We start from the raw sequence: 17,598 nt of genomic DNA, 5'->3' as shown, positions 1-17,598 counted from the left end.
ACAAATTTCAATCCGAAAAAAGGAAAATAATGAACCACTGTAGCAATCTCTCCCCCCAGCATATGTTAGTGGTCTTGAGAACATTTCTTAAGTATAATTTCAAATTTAAATAACAAATACTTTATTGATTAGGCTTCCCAAGGTGGATTACAGTATATATCATTCAATCTAAATATAATAAGTTCATAAAATCATAAATCAATTTTGAACAAATTTAAGAGTGGGCCAATTAAAACAAGCCAAATCCAAAATTATGCAAGTAGATAAAGATACGTGACTTGCATTTGGGGAATTTGCAGTATTGTTTTAGGAATTTGGAATAACAAGAAAAACTGGGAAACATTGCAGAGGAAAAAAGCAATGGGCTCCTCCTGATTTCTGTCCTAAAGAAGAAAAACATTGGGTCTTCAGGAGGGGAACTTGTTCCTGGCACAAAGGATGTTTTAAAGGAAACAATCCCATCAGTCTAACAGAGGAAATGTTTGAAAATTACTGTGCCAATTGTAAGCCACAGGGTGGGAAAAGGATGCCTTTGCTGCTTGGACTTTATGAAATGTGTGCCTGGACATGAATGAAATATTGCTTGAAAGCATAGTTCACAACCAAGGGAAGCGTAAGAGCAAGAGCAAGGTAAGCTTATGGCTGAATCCAAAATCTGTATTTGGGCAATACCATTGTTAGGCCAATTCAAAGCTCACAAAATACTGTGCAAGCTTTTGAGAGCTCCAGATCTTTTCATCAGGCAAGATGCTGCAAAAAGGAGGAGACGTGGGAAGAGGAGAACAAAACACTGACTTGCTGTTGGAAGTCATGATGAAGTCTGCATGGTAAAAAGTCTTAAGATGGAGTTTGGGAGGAAGTTGCAGATATTCAAATTAGGCTCTGATATAGTAGGTGATGAGCTTAGCCACCATTTTGAAGAGTGTACTGGAGGAAAGTGTAAACAGAAAAGTGTTAACAGAAATGTCCAAAGGAGAGCTAGTGGAAATGAGGAAGCTTGAATGGCAATGTGCTTCCTAGCAGACCAGTTTCTGGTCTGGCTCTCCTGGACAAACTGTAGTCTGTCCTCCAGCAGAATAGAGGCAGGAAAATAGCACTGTGGTAGGTGATCTGGTGTCCTCCAGGTGTTGGACTATAACTCCCATAAACCCAAACCAGAATGGCCAATGATTAGGAATTATGGGAGTTGTAGTCCAAAACATATGGAAGGTATTGGGATACCTTCTCCTGTCCTAGCACTGTTGAACTAAATGTCCCTCAGTTATTTGAGTTCTGATAGGGCTACTTACTTGAACACGGAGAAGTTTTTGCAGAAATGTATAGAGACCCATGTCCCAACAAGCAAGCACACAGTAACACAAATGAGAAATGGCATATATTCATGTAGAGATTTGCCAGTGCTTGCTTTACAGCATTGCCCTCATGTCCTGTTTGTGGGCTTCTCATAGGCATCTGTTTGGCCACTGTAGGAAAAGATACTGGACTAGATAGGCCTTTGGCCTGACCCAGCACAGCTCTTTTTACGTAATTATGTATTGCAGTCTTTGGGCACAGCATGCCAGGTTTTTGCTTTTGTTCCAATCTGCTACTCATGCATAGTCACTGTTGCCAAGAAATGACTTAGTTTGTGTTGTCATAATTCGTATCGCTACATGTCATGTTGTCATGATTAGCATCTTCTGAGGAATGAATGCAGTCACTCAAGAAATTGACTGCTGATGTGTTGGGGGCTGGTAGGGAGGCCAGATACAAACATGGAGAAGAATCCTCCCTAATGTTATGTAGAAAGCGGAGGTACAACTTGTCATGCACGGATGAAGCATTTTCTGTTCTGTGTATCTGCACCCACCCTTGCCAGAATTCATTCTTCCATAAAACATCTAAAGGTACAGGAGAGCCGCCTCCTTCTTTACATCTGGCCACCCTAATGGAAGGTGTGTCTCTGAAACATTGCTTTGGACGACTGCTAATCAGAGTAGAATTACACAGTATGAGGACAAATGGGGTTCCCAAAACTGTTTGCCTCATAATACACACATGAAAATGTGGGACATTGGTAGGTGGTTGGAGGCTGCTTAACCTTTTCCCCACAACCACTTGTTTTCCCTATGCTATGAGATTGGAAAACAACCAGGCTCAGGGGAAATGGATTTGGGGTGAAATTATAAACTGAGTGGGAATAGTAAGTGTGACAGAGGTTACGCAATCCCTTCTTGCTGTCAACTTTTCCCTGTAAATGCCCACTACCTTATTTCATGTTAACTCAGCTATCTTGGGACATCCATTAGCTTAGGTAGTGCACAGTTTTACCTTTACCTGTAGAGCAGATGTGCAGAATGTCTGGCCTGGGGGCTAAACCTGGCCATTGGCTCTTGAGTCAAGTGCAACTCTGTATCCCTCATGTGGCTAGCTAGTTTCCCTTCTTTCCCTCTTTCCTCTCAGTTCTCCATATTAGTTGTTTTTCTTGGATTAGTATAGGTACAAGAAGAAAGCTTTATCTTTTAGGCTCTCCATCCAAAATTTATTTGTCAACTTAATTCCATATAATTCCAGTGGGGCTCCAGCATCCCTGATAATGGCCAACTGCTTGGTCTCCCCATAATCACCTATGCTTCTATAGTTGAAAATCTAATCATGTTAGCCTAGCCTGGGACATCTCAGAAACACATTTGGATATATCAGATCTGGGTGGGTGATTGCCCTATTTTGAATTGTTGACCAAAATCCTGTACACCAGAGGGTAGCCTATGCCAGCTGTGAGTTTCCAAATATTCATGACCAACCAGGAAGTGAGAGTGTTCCCCTTGTTCTGAAAGAAGGTTAATATACCAGTTTTGACCCTATTCAGGGCCAGCCCACTCATGAAACACGGTGAGGTGCACATACAAGTGACAGAGTGGGAGGAATGGAAAATTGTGCTGCCACCCACCATTTCTGCCTGGAGAACCTGATGACGCCTCCTCCAGTGGTTGCTCTGAAGAGCCCTGCCAGCTGCTCTCTGACTGTGGCATTTTTGCAATGAGAGAATAGCCACCAGGGCTCTCTGGAGAAACCGCCCCTGCTCTCTCTTTCCTTCATTGCGCTCTCACCCAGCTCTCCAGTGCAAAAGTAAAGGGGGGAGCAGTGGTCAGGGAGGAGGGTCATGCACACATGTGATGTGGCAGTGGAACCTCTTCTCTCTTACATCAGATGGTGACAGACCTTGCATCAGGGCTGACCTTATTCCTTCTTCTTTCTCTTAAAAATGTTCAAAATCTATCCATTCTGCCCAAAGCAGAAATATCCAGTTCCATCAAAAACCAATGGAACACCTATTGTGCATAGCCTCTGAAGTCCTGTCCCCCCCCCCCCCATTTCCATAGCATCTTCCCTTTCCTTATTTGGCAAAAGTCTAGTTCCCCACCTCCGTCTTTCTCTAAACTAGTCTGTTGGTCTAGCACTAGGAGGTTGGCATATGAATGAAACCCTCTTTCTGTAAACATTTATGGTAAAATAAAGCTGTGTTATGTCTTCGTAATCCTTGTAAACTAATGTCCCCATTTGGTTGCAGTGCACGATCTGTGTGCACGCCACCACTCTGTAAAAGGACTGTATATTTCTAGATTCATCAGACACACATGTCCACAAGGAAGTTCATGCATGTGTAGCACCTACGTTGCCTCATTGACAGTTCAAAATAAGCCTTGGCAGCCTGTAAAACAGCAGGGTGTGCACCACATGGTAGGCTAATGTTTATGTATGTATATTTACATTCAAATTCACCAGAGAAAAGAGTCATCCCCCACCACTGCTTAGAATTTCATTTATATGGGGGATATGCATGATCCCCTCTTTGTGTTGAATGAACATGCAGATGGGCTGCAGGGACGCACACACTTACTGCTATCCCCATGTATTGCTGTCATGTCTCCACCCACCACATATCCATTTGACATTTGTTGGAAAGAATGTGTGAAAAGTTCATACACATGGAGGGACGGTGACTGGCCAGGGTCCCACATCACATGTAGGACCTCTCCATGCATACAGCTGTAAGCTCAGAGAACTCTTTCTGATGAACATCAAATGAATATTCATCAGAAAAGTGCGATAACAGTGCACAGAGGTTACCATGCTGGCTGGGGCTGGCTTACATAGCCCCACAACCCCCTCCAAGTCTTCACTGCGTACATGGGTGGGACTGTGCATATGCCCTTATTCAAATCCTAAGGAGGGGATACAACCCTGAAGCAGAGTCATGCTAGCATCTCACACAATCATCTTAAAAGGTGTCCTGAAAAGGGCAAAAATAAGGTTACGTATTGAACAGGGGCAGATACAACAAATGCTGTAGTTTCTGACAGACCTCCCCACCCCCATGAATTTCAGAGGTTGTGGGGAGGGAAATTCTGTCAGAAACAGCAGGCAGACAATGATCTGTGGGTCATACTGACCTTATTTTCTTGTATTTGCTTCTGTTCAATCCTTGTCCCTATTTTTGTGTAGAAATCAAAAATTGTTGCCTGTTTACTGAAAGGCACACAAAAAGAGGGAGGAACCTCCCTCATTTTTGTGCTTCTTGGTGGGTGTGGCCCTCTGTTTCTACTTGACCTAGTTACTGAAAGCCAATTATCTCTGCTGAATGTAGGGTTGTCTTTTTCTCCCACAATTGTTGTTTGGATTTGAGTGTCAGATGCCAACAGGGTCTCTCCAGCAACAGAAGGACAGCATTTAGTTTGGACTCTCTTAAGGTTAGAGTGAAAGCATGTGACAGTGAGGGGCAGAGGGACACAGACGCTTTTGTATACATCACGAAGCCTGAGGCAGTATAGGGCGAGGCAGAAAATATAGAGAGATCTCTGTCAGTGGACATGGGGAAGAGAAGACTGAAGATTAAGAATTGAGAGTTTTACAACCTTTCATAAGGGAAACCTACATTAGACTTGCTCATAATTTAATAAGCAAGATATTTAAATTAACAACGAATTAGAAAACAAAATGGTTTCCCATTTTGTTGGTGACAGTTAATAATTTAATCAAATGGAAAGGGGAATGAATACAGTCCTTGTGGTTAAGTCAGTTTTAGGAAGGTCCCAATCCTACTGGAACCCAAGGATTTCTTGTCTCCATATATTATGAATTGTGGAAGGTTATGGTAGAAAAACTGTTCAAAGTGGTTCAACTTGAACCTCACTACCAAGGTTCTGCTGTGCACATACAACCCTTAAAGCAATGGCTCCAATCAAGCTAAAGTTAGTTGCGTCATCATGTCATTCAAAGTAATGCAATGGGGCTTAGTTGTAACTAACTGAAGCCTCCTCAATTTCAATAGTAGTTAGTTGTGACTAAGGGTCAAAACTACACAATTACCTGGTCATTCCACGACAGGAACTCTTCACATGTCCTCCCCCCTCCTTTCTTAAAAGCATCTCTGGGTGTGGTGGACAAGGACTGTGATGTGGTGGTCTAACATTTTACCTCTGCACCTATTCTTCAACTTAAATCACCCCACCATAAAAATATTAGCTGCTTTTTGAACCTGCAAGGGAGATTTGGATTGGAGCCACAGCCTAAGGGCAAAGGGATAGATTCATTACCTCACACTGTAACCCTGATTCAAATGGTGCGGGGGTGGGGTAGTTGGATTATAGAGGATTCCAGCCGCAGAACCCCCTTTTAATGTCGACTTTGGCCCTTAACATTTGCTGAACTGTGCCCACTGTATATTCGGTGTGCATTTGATCTAGTTCAACTCAGTGCAACAAACACAGGCAAGTTCTGGATAGGACTATTAACACTTCTTGTAACCATATTGTTTCAGTATAATTGACACATACTAAATATATGAAAAAAATTCATTAAGTCAAAGAGGGGAGGGATTTTAAAGGGGTCTCATTAAAATCATTACCTTTGATTACTATGATGGAAAACAATTCCCCAAAGTTGGCTTTTTACTTTATATAAAGCACAACTCTTAAAGAGGACTACTTTGCTCCTGTGAATTAAGTATCCCAATCAGATATCAACTGTTAGTTATATGCGATGCACTGGATATGATATTAATGTGACCGATAATTATAGTGAATGCATGAGGCAGGGCAGGAATCATGGTGCTAGGCCCCAAGCCTGAGTTGCAAGTGTTCATTGACTTCTGCACAGAGCCTATGCACTTATAAACTATCCCGTTAGCGGTGTGAACAGACTTGAGCCTAGGGGCTTGTCTATATGGCTTGTTTAACCCGACGTAGCTGCGCATATTCTCATTTTAGGACACAGGAGTCAGCTGTCCGTTCGCAGTAACATCACGTTTTAACCGCGATAACACGCACATTCGCATAAGCGATTTACCGTGAATTTTCGATCATGTCTGAGTTTGCTCCATGTGTCATTGGGGAGAGAGGTGGGCGGGGCTTTGAGGGTAGGAGAACATGATTGGCCAGTTTCCCCCTTTCCCACCTAGCTCGTTTTTTCGTGCTGTTTTTAGGTTGAACAATCTGATCCTACGGAGCTCCGCATAAACAAAGAGGCAGAAGTGCTCTGCCATCCTCCTCTGCAGCCTCATTCCTTTCCCCTCCGCTCCGGTTTTGCTGTTATATCAATCTGCGGAGCTCCACATATAAACTATATCACTCCACAGCACTGTATATCCCATAATGCGACAATGCGCATGTGCGCATTTATAACTGTACTACAAAAAAAAATACAGGAGATAAATCGCTGTTGCTGCTGCAGTGTGATGCTCTTTACCTACATTCGAATCAGTGAAAAATCGGGTTTATATTTAATGAGGAGCAATCCCGCTGTCGTATAGACGAGGGCTAGGAGACCTGAGCTCAAGTCTCCCTTTAGCCATGAAACATATTGAAGCCAACTGGACTGGGTATGGAATCTTACCTCAGCTTGGGCAGTCGGACTGCATCCCCTGCTACAGTTGAGGGAGCAGGCTAGCTTAGGGAGTGCAGGGTAGGCCATGTGGCACAATCAACTCTGTTCTCAGAGAAGAATGGATGGAAGCACTCAAGACGAACAACTAGGGTGGTGGGGTCTGCTCCTCCCAGCATCCACTGCCAGAGGCAGCTGCCTCAATTTGCCTAATGGGAGGGCTGGCCCTGCAACTAGCCCTGGGCAAGTGACTACCCTGATAGTAACATTTGCACAACACAATCCTATCTATATTTATCTGGAGGTAAATCACCTTGTGTTCAGTGGGGCTAATTCACCAAAAACTGGGCATAGGATTGTACTGTAAGAGAAACAAACCCACTATTGTGGGTTTGTGCAGTGAAGAAAAAGGAAGCTAAGGGGAGACATGATAGAAGTGTACAAAATTATGCAAGTTGTGGAGAATGTATTGGACTGGAAGTTGGGAGATCTGGGTTCTAGTCCCCACTTGGCCATGGAAATCCACTGGGTGACTTTGGGCCAGTCACAGACTCTCAGCCTAACCTACCTCACAGGGTTATTGTGAGGATGAAATGGAGAGGAGGAGGAGGAGGATTATGTATGCTTCCTTGGGTTCCTTGGAGGAAAAAAGGTGGGATATAAATACAATAATAAATATTTTTTCTCCCTCTCCCATAATACTAGATTTTGGGGTCATCCCATGAAGCAGATTGGTGGGAGATTCCAGAACAAATAAAAGGAAGTACTTCTTCACCCAGCACATAAACTATGGAATTCACTACAAGATGTGGTGATAGCCACCAATTTGGATGGCTTTAAAAGGGGGTTGGATAAATTCCTGGAGGAGAAGGCTATCAATGGCTACTAGCCCTGATGGTTATGTGTTACCTCCAGTATCCGAGGCAGTAAGCCTGTGTGCACCAGTTGCTGGGGAACATGGGTGGGAGGGTGCTGCTGCACCATGTCCTGCTTTGTTGGTCCCTGGTCGACAGCTGGTTGGCCACTGTTTGAACAGAGTGCTGGACTAGATAGACCTTTGGTCTGATCCAGCTTGGTTCTTCTTACATTTTTTTGTTCTTACCTAATTCTTCCAATTACGTAAAGATGGGCTTGGTCCATTCATGGCAGAATTGTTTATTATTACAATGCTTGCTAAGTGTGCCAGTACCTATTCTGGATCTTGAGGAAAAACTGTCATCAATTTTCATTCCATTTTTTTCTATACAAGCACCTGCATACTCAGCCCTTTAAATAAAATTTCTATTACACACATTTGGTTACCATTTTTGAAGCCGACATTAAGGTTAGATCTTTCAGAGAAGTTTGGAAACTCAGATTAAGGCAGCAATCACTTGGGAGTAAGTCCCATTGAATTCAATAATAGTTCTGAGTAGACATACGTAGTATTACACTGTAAATATCCTACAATCTGAATTGGTTCTACTTCTTTCTCCTTCTGCAAGCCGGATTACAATCAGGACTTTCATTTAACAGTGGGCACAAATCAAGGAGTACAGAGTAGAAGCAACATCTGACAGGGAGATGTCCCTCTTTTAGTATTTTGAAAAACATGAGACAGGAGCCAGCTAAAATTAAACCCTATTAGTCACACTGATTTTAGTGCAAGAAATGTAAGCAGATACTTAAGTCTTCCATTGAACAAATGGAACTTCAAATAGTGCTTCAAAATTGCCTGGATTGTGCCCTGTTCTCATTTCAGTTATTGACTACTGTATCTGCACTGAAAAAAACCACCACAACAGGCCAATTCATATTACTATTGTGGTATGGGACCTGGATTTCAGGTGGTTCTGTCCATCACACTGGTAACAGCTTCTTAGAAGTATCACATAGGATAATGTGCTTACTTCCCAAACCAGCACTGCATACTTTCTGATTGGCTATGTAAATCAAAAATCAACCATTTCATAGGTCATAAGGCCTTACCATTGTATCTGGAAGGCATCAGGTTGAAGAAGACCTTCCTAGGGTGGGGTACACAACCTAGGGCTACACAACATTCCACTCATCCCTAGTGCTTTTTAATATCTACATGCATCTGTGTACAGTATACTGTTGAACCCTACTTGTATTTTCATTTTCATTAAACCCAGAAGTAGTCTAGTCCTTGAACAAATGCTTAGATTCGATATGGGCTGGATGAGGGTAAACAAACTGAAGTTTAATCCAGGTAAGACGGGAATGATGATCTATTGGGCCAACCAAGGGTGGAGGACTGCAAGTGTTGCCTATATGCAGTGAAGTTGCATTGCCCCTCAAGGGCAACTTGACTGGCTCTTGGACACTCAAGTGGTAGCTGTGGCCAGGGATGCCTTTCACAACAGTGCTGGCTGGTTAACTGGATGAGAGTGCTTCTTCCAGGCAAGGCCTCGAGTCATCCACAATTTAGGTAACCTCTCAAACAGATTACTGCAACATGCTTTACATCAGTCTTCCCCAACCTGGTATCTTCCGGGTGTGTTGGACTGCATTTCCCATAATTCCACTGAGGTGCCTTTCAAACATGTTGTACAGAATGCCCAATACGAAGTGTCAGTGATGTTCTTCATAGTCTATACCATGAGGAATGCCTCCTTCCATATGTCCCTTTTAGCTCTTGGCTCTGTAGAGGAAGCTCTACTCCACCTCCCTTCCTTAACAGAGGCGAAAACAATAAGAGGTCTGGAGCAGCTGTCAACACATAGAACAAGGAGAGCGTTTTTGATTTAACCATTTTATTAAAAATTGTACCCGTTAAGAAAAAAAATCCAAGATGAATTTCAAATATATTTAAAAGCACCAAAACAGAGAAACCCAGAAGTAAATATATTGCAATGATACAAAAAAAGGGAGCACCTCTGAGTTGTCACTAGCCCAGGTAGAGGAGTTCTGAAGGCACATAACCAGGAGAGACAAAATGCTACATTTTCACTGGGTCTCAGTCCATGCAAATAGAGGTCTTGTGTACTTCAGAACTACATTTGCCAAGGATCCCACAAAAGAGTCATCTTCCAAGCTGGGAGAATCTAAATGTTATACCATAGGAATGAATAATGTTTTAAAACATTTTTTTTTAAAATGACCTGGAAAGCTTTCTTTATCACCCACCTGTTTTCCCAGTGCAATTGGCTATTGCCAAGTTAATGTCTTCTATAAAAAGTAGAAGAGTCCAGTGAGACAGCAACACACACTTCAGATTATTCTTTCGATAGCACTCCAGAAAGAAATGCAGAGCTTATCTAACTACCTTTTTAAAATACCCACCATCAGAAAGGTGGAGGATTGGTAAAAGTCAGGTGACCAGCATTTGAAAAAGAAAATCTAGCTTAACTTTTAGGCCGCTATATTTTAGTAACAGGATTTTCAAAAGCACCTAAAGAGGCAGATATGCAGCTCTCCCAGGGGCTCCATCTAGGACCCTTCCTCCCAGCCCAACTTCACATACTTTTTCAAAACCTTTTACTAATATTTGTAAAATATCAGTTGACCTGAATATCTGAATAGGGGAAAGGGATGTTACACTCTCTTTGCACTTTCCCTCAAGCAGAGCAGTTTTAATGAAGTAGGCTTTAGATCACTGTTGTGAATCTGGTATAGGGGAGTTGAAGTGAAAGGCTTCGGTTCAGGTCACTTTGGTGACATAGGATGGACTATGGTTCAGTGGTAGAGCACATGCTTTTTTCATGCAGAAAATCTCAGGTTCTACTCTAAGCATTTCCAGTTAAAAGTATCAGGTAGCAAGATGAGAAAGGTCTCTCTGTGCTTGGGACCCTGGAGAGCTGTTGGCAGTCAGAGTAGGCCATTGTTTTTGAACTGCTGGGTTGGGATATAGTAGTGGGTCCCAGCTTGACATAAGGTGGGTTGCAAACAGCACACTGGTCATCACATCTTGAAAAAAGGATATTTGATGGCTGAAAGCGAGGAGGAGCTGAGGAGCCTTATGACAAAGGTGAAAGAAGAAAGTGCAAAAGCTGGGTTGAAGTTAAACCTAAAAAAAAAACAAGATTATGGCAACCAGCTTGATTGATAACTGGCACATAGAGGGAGAAAACATGGAGGCAGTGACAGACTTTGTATTTCTGGGCGCAAAGATTACTGCAGACGCTGACTGCAGCCAGGAAATCAGAAGACGTTTACTTCTTGGGAGGAGAGCAATGACAAATCTTGATAAAATAGTTAAGAGCAGAGACACCACACTGACAACAAAGGTCTGCATAGTTAAAGCAATGGTATTCCCCATAGTAACCTATGGCTGCGAGAGCTGGACCATAAGGAAGGCTGAGCGAAGGAAGATAGATGCTTTTGAACTGTGGTGTTGGAGGAAAATTCTGAGAGTGCCATGGACTGCAAGAAGATCAAACCAGTCCATACTCCAGGAAATAGCCAGACTGCTCACTTGAGGGAATGGTATTAAAGGCAAAACTGAAGTACTTTGGCCACATAATGAGAAGACAGGATACCCTGGAGAAGAGGCTGATGCTAGGGAAAGTGGAAGGCAAAAGGAAGAGGGGCCGACCAAGAGCAAGATGGATGGATGATATTCTGGAGGTGACAGACTTGACCTTGGGGGAGCTAGGGGTGGCGACGGCTGACAGAAAGCTCTGGCGTGGGCTGGTCCATGAAGTCACGAAGAGTCGGAAACGACTGAACGAATAAACAACAACAATACCTGGAAAAGATGCCGAAAGGGCAATGAAACTGATCAAGGGGATGGAGCAACCCCCTATGGGTAAAAGTTACAACAGGGGTGCAGAAACCCTTTCGGCCTGAAGGCTAAATTCTATTTTGGATAAGTTCTTAGGGCCCGCATTTGAGTGGTGGATGAGGCTGAGGGCAAAAAGGGGTGGGGCAAACGTATTAAAGATACCAGCATTTTTTAGGTTAAAGTTCTTACTCTGCCTATAACTAAGCCTAAGGGCAGACCTTTAAACCCTTTAGGACAGGGGGAAATCCGCACAAAAGTTGGAAAACCATCAAATGATCAGCAGTTTGGGGAAAGGATTGGGGCCTGGCAGAGAGGTCTTCTGAGGAACCCTCAGAAGTGTAGAGCTTGAGGTTCTACACACCTGGGTTACAACGTCTGGGACTGTTTAAAGAAGAAAAAAAAGCGAACAAGGGGAGACATGAGAGAAGTGTACAAAATGGGGTAAAAAATGTGGATAGGGAGGCATTTTTCTCCCTTTTCTAGAACCCTCATCCCATGAAGTTAAATGATGGGAGCTTCAGGATAGTTCAAAGGAAGTATGTCTTCACACAGCACATAGTTGAACTATGGAAGTTGCTGCCACAATATGCAATGCCAATCGGGATGGTTTTAAAAGGGGATTAGGGTGGAGGACAAGGCTATCAATGACTACAAATTATGATGGCTATATATTACCTCAGGCATCAGAGGCAGTATGCCTCTGTATATCAGGTGCTGGGGAACACAAGGAGGAGGAAGCTATTGTGTTTGTACTGTCTGTGGGCTTCCCATGGGCATCTGGTTGGCCCCTGTGAAAACAGATTGCTAGACTAGGTAAGTCTTTGGTCTGATTTAGCACAGTTCTTCTTATGTTCCTATGCACTATCGACATACAAATATGTAATAATAATAAAAAAGTGTCCCCAAACGCATGTTTGGGCTAAAGATGGGTCACAGGACCTAAAAAGGGTAAAGGTAGGCAGTACTGAACTAGATGAACAGATAGACTCACCGAGTATATGGTATTCTATAAGGAGAACGGGATATCTCTGCTTCTGCTTTTGACAGTTGTACAGCAGATGGAATTTTAATAGGTACATTTCCCTCACCTCTATTTGACAAGTTGAACCTGTCCTCCTCTACAAAACAACTAAAGAAGGAGCCCCATTTTCCTTCCACAAAACATACTGGATAGGTTTGCCTTAGCTATTTCATATGTCTCCTTTGGTGAGGAATAACAATGGGAAAGAAATACACTTTAGATACTGAGAAATGATAATGTAACAGTAACAGTTGCCTTTTGGGCTGTGCAGGCCTTTATCTGGCTTCTTGAAACTATACAATGCTCTTCAGAATAAAATCCATAAACAAGAAGCCCATTTTTAAAAAACATTGTACATACAATAATTTTCAGAACAGCATTTTAAACAATGAAATGATCCAATATCTTTGCTACCCATAAACTACCTTCCCCCAGCCCTATTACCTAAAGGCTGCAATAATCCAAAGACCCCTCCTGTCTCTCTTTCACTTTTGTATACACATGCACAAACACACGCTTTCATATCCTCCCAAATTTCCCTCCCCAAGATATAGACCCCCCCATCCAAAGAAAGTTAGTTGTGCTTACGCCCCATAGAATAAAATGGGACAAGTTAAGTAGTTGATTTCAATAGGCATCTATCAAGCACTACCAACTGGGATTGCCAGCATTTCAACCAGTTTGGGATTGTGCCTTTCGCAGCAGCCTGATTTGAATGAATGTGCAGAGAAGAGCTTTTAATAGCATGTTAATCACCTGCCAATTCCTGCAGCTCAAAGCTGATGTTAAAGGCACAGAGCAGCAGGACAGTTGAAAGGCACAGGCAACTCTATTTGAGGCAGAGGGAAAGAGGAACTTTGCGACCACATTTTATTTATAGACACACACAATTATATTCCAGTGCATGTGATGTGTTTCGTCTGTTTTCTTCTGTTACTTATGGGTAAAACCAGAATTTTATATTAACTCAGCACTCTTTAGATGCTGAAAAAGTTGTTCGATAGCTAATTGAAAAATTCTTTTGCTGATGAAATGCAACTCTACTTCTCCTTTTGATCCTTATAAAGTGTGGCTGTGGATGTGCTAAATCAGTGACTGACTGAAACAACGGACTGGATGAGGGTTAATAAACTGAAGCTCAATCCAGACAAGACTGTGATGCTGTTAGTGGGTGGTTCTCCTGACTGTATGGTGGGTATTCAACCTGTTCTGGATGGGGTTGCACTACTGTTGAAGGAGAAGGTTCATAACTTGGCAGTTCTCCTGGACCATCTCTATCACTTGAGGCTTGGGTGGCCTCAGTGGCTCAGAGTGCCTTCTATCAGTGGCCCACTTGATTGGTGGCCCTGTTTTCAGTAATCTATGCTCTGGTAATCTCCAAGTTAGATGATTGCAATGCACTCTATGTGGGGTGCCCTTGAAGACTGTTCAGAAGCTGCAACTTGTGCAAAATGTGGCAGCCAGATAATTAACTGGGACCAGAAGGTCTGAGCACAATTCTGCCACATTGGAGTCCCAAACCATGTTAGGCTTTATAGGTGAAAATCAGCACCTTGAATCTGGCTCAGAAACAAATGTTTCTGAGTCAGGTTCAAGGTGCTAGTTTTCACCTATAAAGCCTAACATGGCTTGGGACTGCAATACCTGTTGCAACGCCTCTCCCAACCTGAATGCACCCAGACACTGCAATCAATATCTGGGGTCCTCCTTTGAGTGCCTCCTCCAAGGGAGGTTCAGAAGGCGGCAACACGGGACAGGGCCTTCTGAGTGGTGCCACTCCCCCGGTACAAAATACTGAGGTTATAATCCACAATGGAACTGAACACCCAAACATGTAAAATGTGATGAAATATGATAATGAACTACAATAGTGTCTGCTTTCAGTACACAAAGCACAGCAGATTAAATGTAAAATGAAGCACAGATGTGATCATCCTCAAATTTCACTGTTAAGGATGTTTGTTCTAACAATGTTATTAAAATCCATGCCAGAAAAAGGGCTGCCAGGTTGCTACCCTGAGATCTGCCCTATACCTTTAAATCTGCTGACGCATCACAGGATAAGGCAGCCATAAAGAACCGGTCCAAGATATTTTCCTGCCTGAGGAGATGGTCAAGATGGTGCCCCCTTCCACATTCAGAAGCTGATCAGACTGGCAGATAGATCCTATTTCAACAGTAGTGATGGAACAGCATCCTCTGACACACCTGATGACAGCAGTCTAACTTAGGGGATGCAAGGAAAGCCACCTGGTTCACCCAGCCCTGTCCTCTAACACTGCTGCTCGCAGCTTCTGCTGCCTCAGGAAGCCATCTTACTCTACTTAATGAACCACTTCTGCAGCCATGACTTAGGAATATAGGAAGTTGCCTTAGTCAGGCCCTTGGTCCATGTAGTCCAGAATTGTTGACACTGACTGGCATTGGCTTCCCCAGGGTTTCAGGCAGAAGTTTTTCCAGCCCTACGTGGAGATGCTTGGAATTGAACCTAGAACCTTCTGCATGCAAATCAGGTGCTCTACCACTGAGCTATAGCTCCTCCCCTAAAGACTTCTGCTTGTTCCTGCCCTCCACCTCTACCCCACCTGCTGGGAACAAGCAGAGCTCCAGTTGTACTGAAGGCAGAAGTGGGAGGTACCAGATAGCACTGAGGAAGGTTCAGGGGAACAAAACCATGGCTGTCTTTCCTCTTGATACATGGGGAGGATGTAAAAAGGCAAAGGGAAGGGCTGTAATGGTAGACCACAAATAGTCACAAGTTAAATTTCTGGCATCTCAAGGAAGGGCTGGGAAAAACTCTTATGTAAAATTCTAGGAGAGCCACTGCCAGTCAGAACAGACAATACTGAGCTAGATGGTCCATTGGTTTGAGCTGAAATAAGGCAGCATCCCATGTTCCAGGTTGCAGCTCATTATTTTATTTGTGTTATTTCTAGGATTCTGTCTGCATAATACACACATACAACAGGTATTCATTTTACTAGTTACCGTCTACTCTGCCAAGAGCCAGAGAGCAATTGATAATAAGCATTGCAATGAACACAAGAATTTGTCTCATGACATTGACTGAGCTCAGATAATTCTCAATCAAGGGTTGAGTATAGGTTGTGTGTGGGTTGTTGTTGAAATGTGTGTTATCATATTGTCTGAACCCAGCTGTGCTAACAAACCATGGTTTGTTAACCACAAACAACCCATGAAGAAAACCCATGGTTTGTTTTGCAGTTGTGAACTGTGGGTTCATGGTTAACAAACCATGGTTTGTTATCATGGCTGGGTTCAGACAACAAGATAGCCCATGGTTCAATAACAACCTATGGTTCAATGATAACCCATAGTCAACCCTTGAGTGTGGGCTATTGTGTTGTCTGAACCCAGCCATTATTACCTTCAACTTTATCTTGTCTTGTGGAATACAAAAGTCTCCCAATCTTTGTACTCCACAAGTCAGATTGAACTCTACTTCTTCTACCAAAGAGTGTGATTAACCCATACCTAGCCCACTCTCACAGGCGGAATTGTGTTCGAAACTAGTTATAAATGGAAATCATCCATTATGTATGTACTTATTCCTGCTAAGTACTTATTAATGAGAATCAATACAAGCTCGCCTGTTTCATGGGAACAGCATCTCAGTGCCTCTTAAGGCTTTATTGCAATGCCAAAACAGCACTATTCAAACTCCACAAGCACCAAAGCATGACTAGTAGCCAATCAGAGGGGAGCAAAGCTGCAGCAATGGCCTTCCATGAGGGCAATGGATTCTCCTCCCTAGTCCCTTACTCCAGTTGTGACAGACAAAGCTTGCAAGTGATGGATAGTAGAAAAGGCTCCCTCAATGGCAAGCATCCAAAACAAGAATTTTAGCCTTCAGGAACACTGACCAGAGCTTGCTGCCAACCGGCTGCTTGAGTTGGCAGAGGAAGACAGGCAGGCCTGGTACAATGGGAAAATAAAAGGCCACAGAATATAGAAAAATCCACACAGACCAAAAGTAAACGGTAGCAGCACCCTACGAAGCCACAGAAGTTACCCAGCAGAGCATTATCAGCACAGAGACCGTCAGCACTTTGCGAGAAGCCCATGTCCCCAAGGGCTGTTCTTTTTATCTGAAGGCCGTTCCTCTCCTCTCCCTCCACCTTGGCCTAATTCTTGGCAGCTGGGAGCTACCTCAGGCAGTACAGTTTTGTTATGATTGCCATCTCAGTTTCCAAGAACTGCAGCAAAAGCACTATTACTGGCTTAATGCATCCAGGGAAAGTTAGGTTTTTAAAAGGACTGACAAAAAGGACAGAAAAAGTGAAAAAGAGATAGCAAAAGAAATGAGAAAGCTGGCTAGATGAAGGGTCAGCCCTCTGGATGTTTTGGACTACAACCCCTAGCATCCCCAGCTATGCCATGTTGGCTGTGAATGCTGGCTGTTGTAGTACAACACGTTTAGTGGGTGCCAGGTTCAGGAATGCTGGACTGCAGAATACAGTCTTTTTTATTTTCATTGGTCAACTCATCTTAAAACGTGTACTTGAAAAAGAAAGGTAAAAATATAGAAAAACAACAACAATGGCTTTAACACTATGAAAATATGCTACTTAACATCTAAAAATATTAAAAGGTGCCAAAAATCCCATTCTCTTCCAAACAAATAACTGAATTAAACGATCATGAGATCATTTAATTCCATAGTTTGATTCACAAACTTCTCTAACTGAAGAGCATAAACAATTTCCTTAAGCGAAAGCTCAGAGGTCCTGAAATGCACAGAGGACAAACTACACCCTCCAACATTTCATACTTCAAAATAGGAGCACAAGCTCCTCTTCTCATACTGAAAATCCCCATGCAAGTCCTCCACCTCCAGTATATATTGTACAGGTCCTTGGCAGAGGCACTATGTGCAATGACAGGCTGTGCATTGCATGGTGTCTTAGTTTACACATAGGTGTCACCCTTCAAATGTTGTTGGATTACAACTCCCATCAATCCCAGCCAG

The sequence above is a fragment of the Elgaria multicarinata genome, chromosome 2, assembly GCF_023053635.1.
Source record: "Elgaria multicarinata webbii isolate HBS135686 ecotype San Diego chromosome 2, rElgMul1.1.pri, whole genome shotgun sequence".
NCBI lineage: Eukaryota > Metazoa > Chordata > Lepidosauria > Squamata > Anguidae > Elgaria > Elgaria multicarinata.
The sequence above is the reverse complement of the archived record's forward strand: the minus strand, read 5'-3'. Positions refer to the sequence as shown.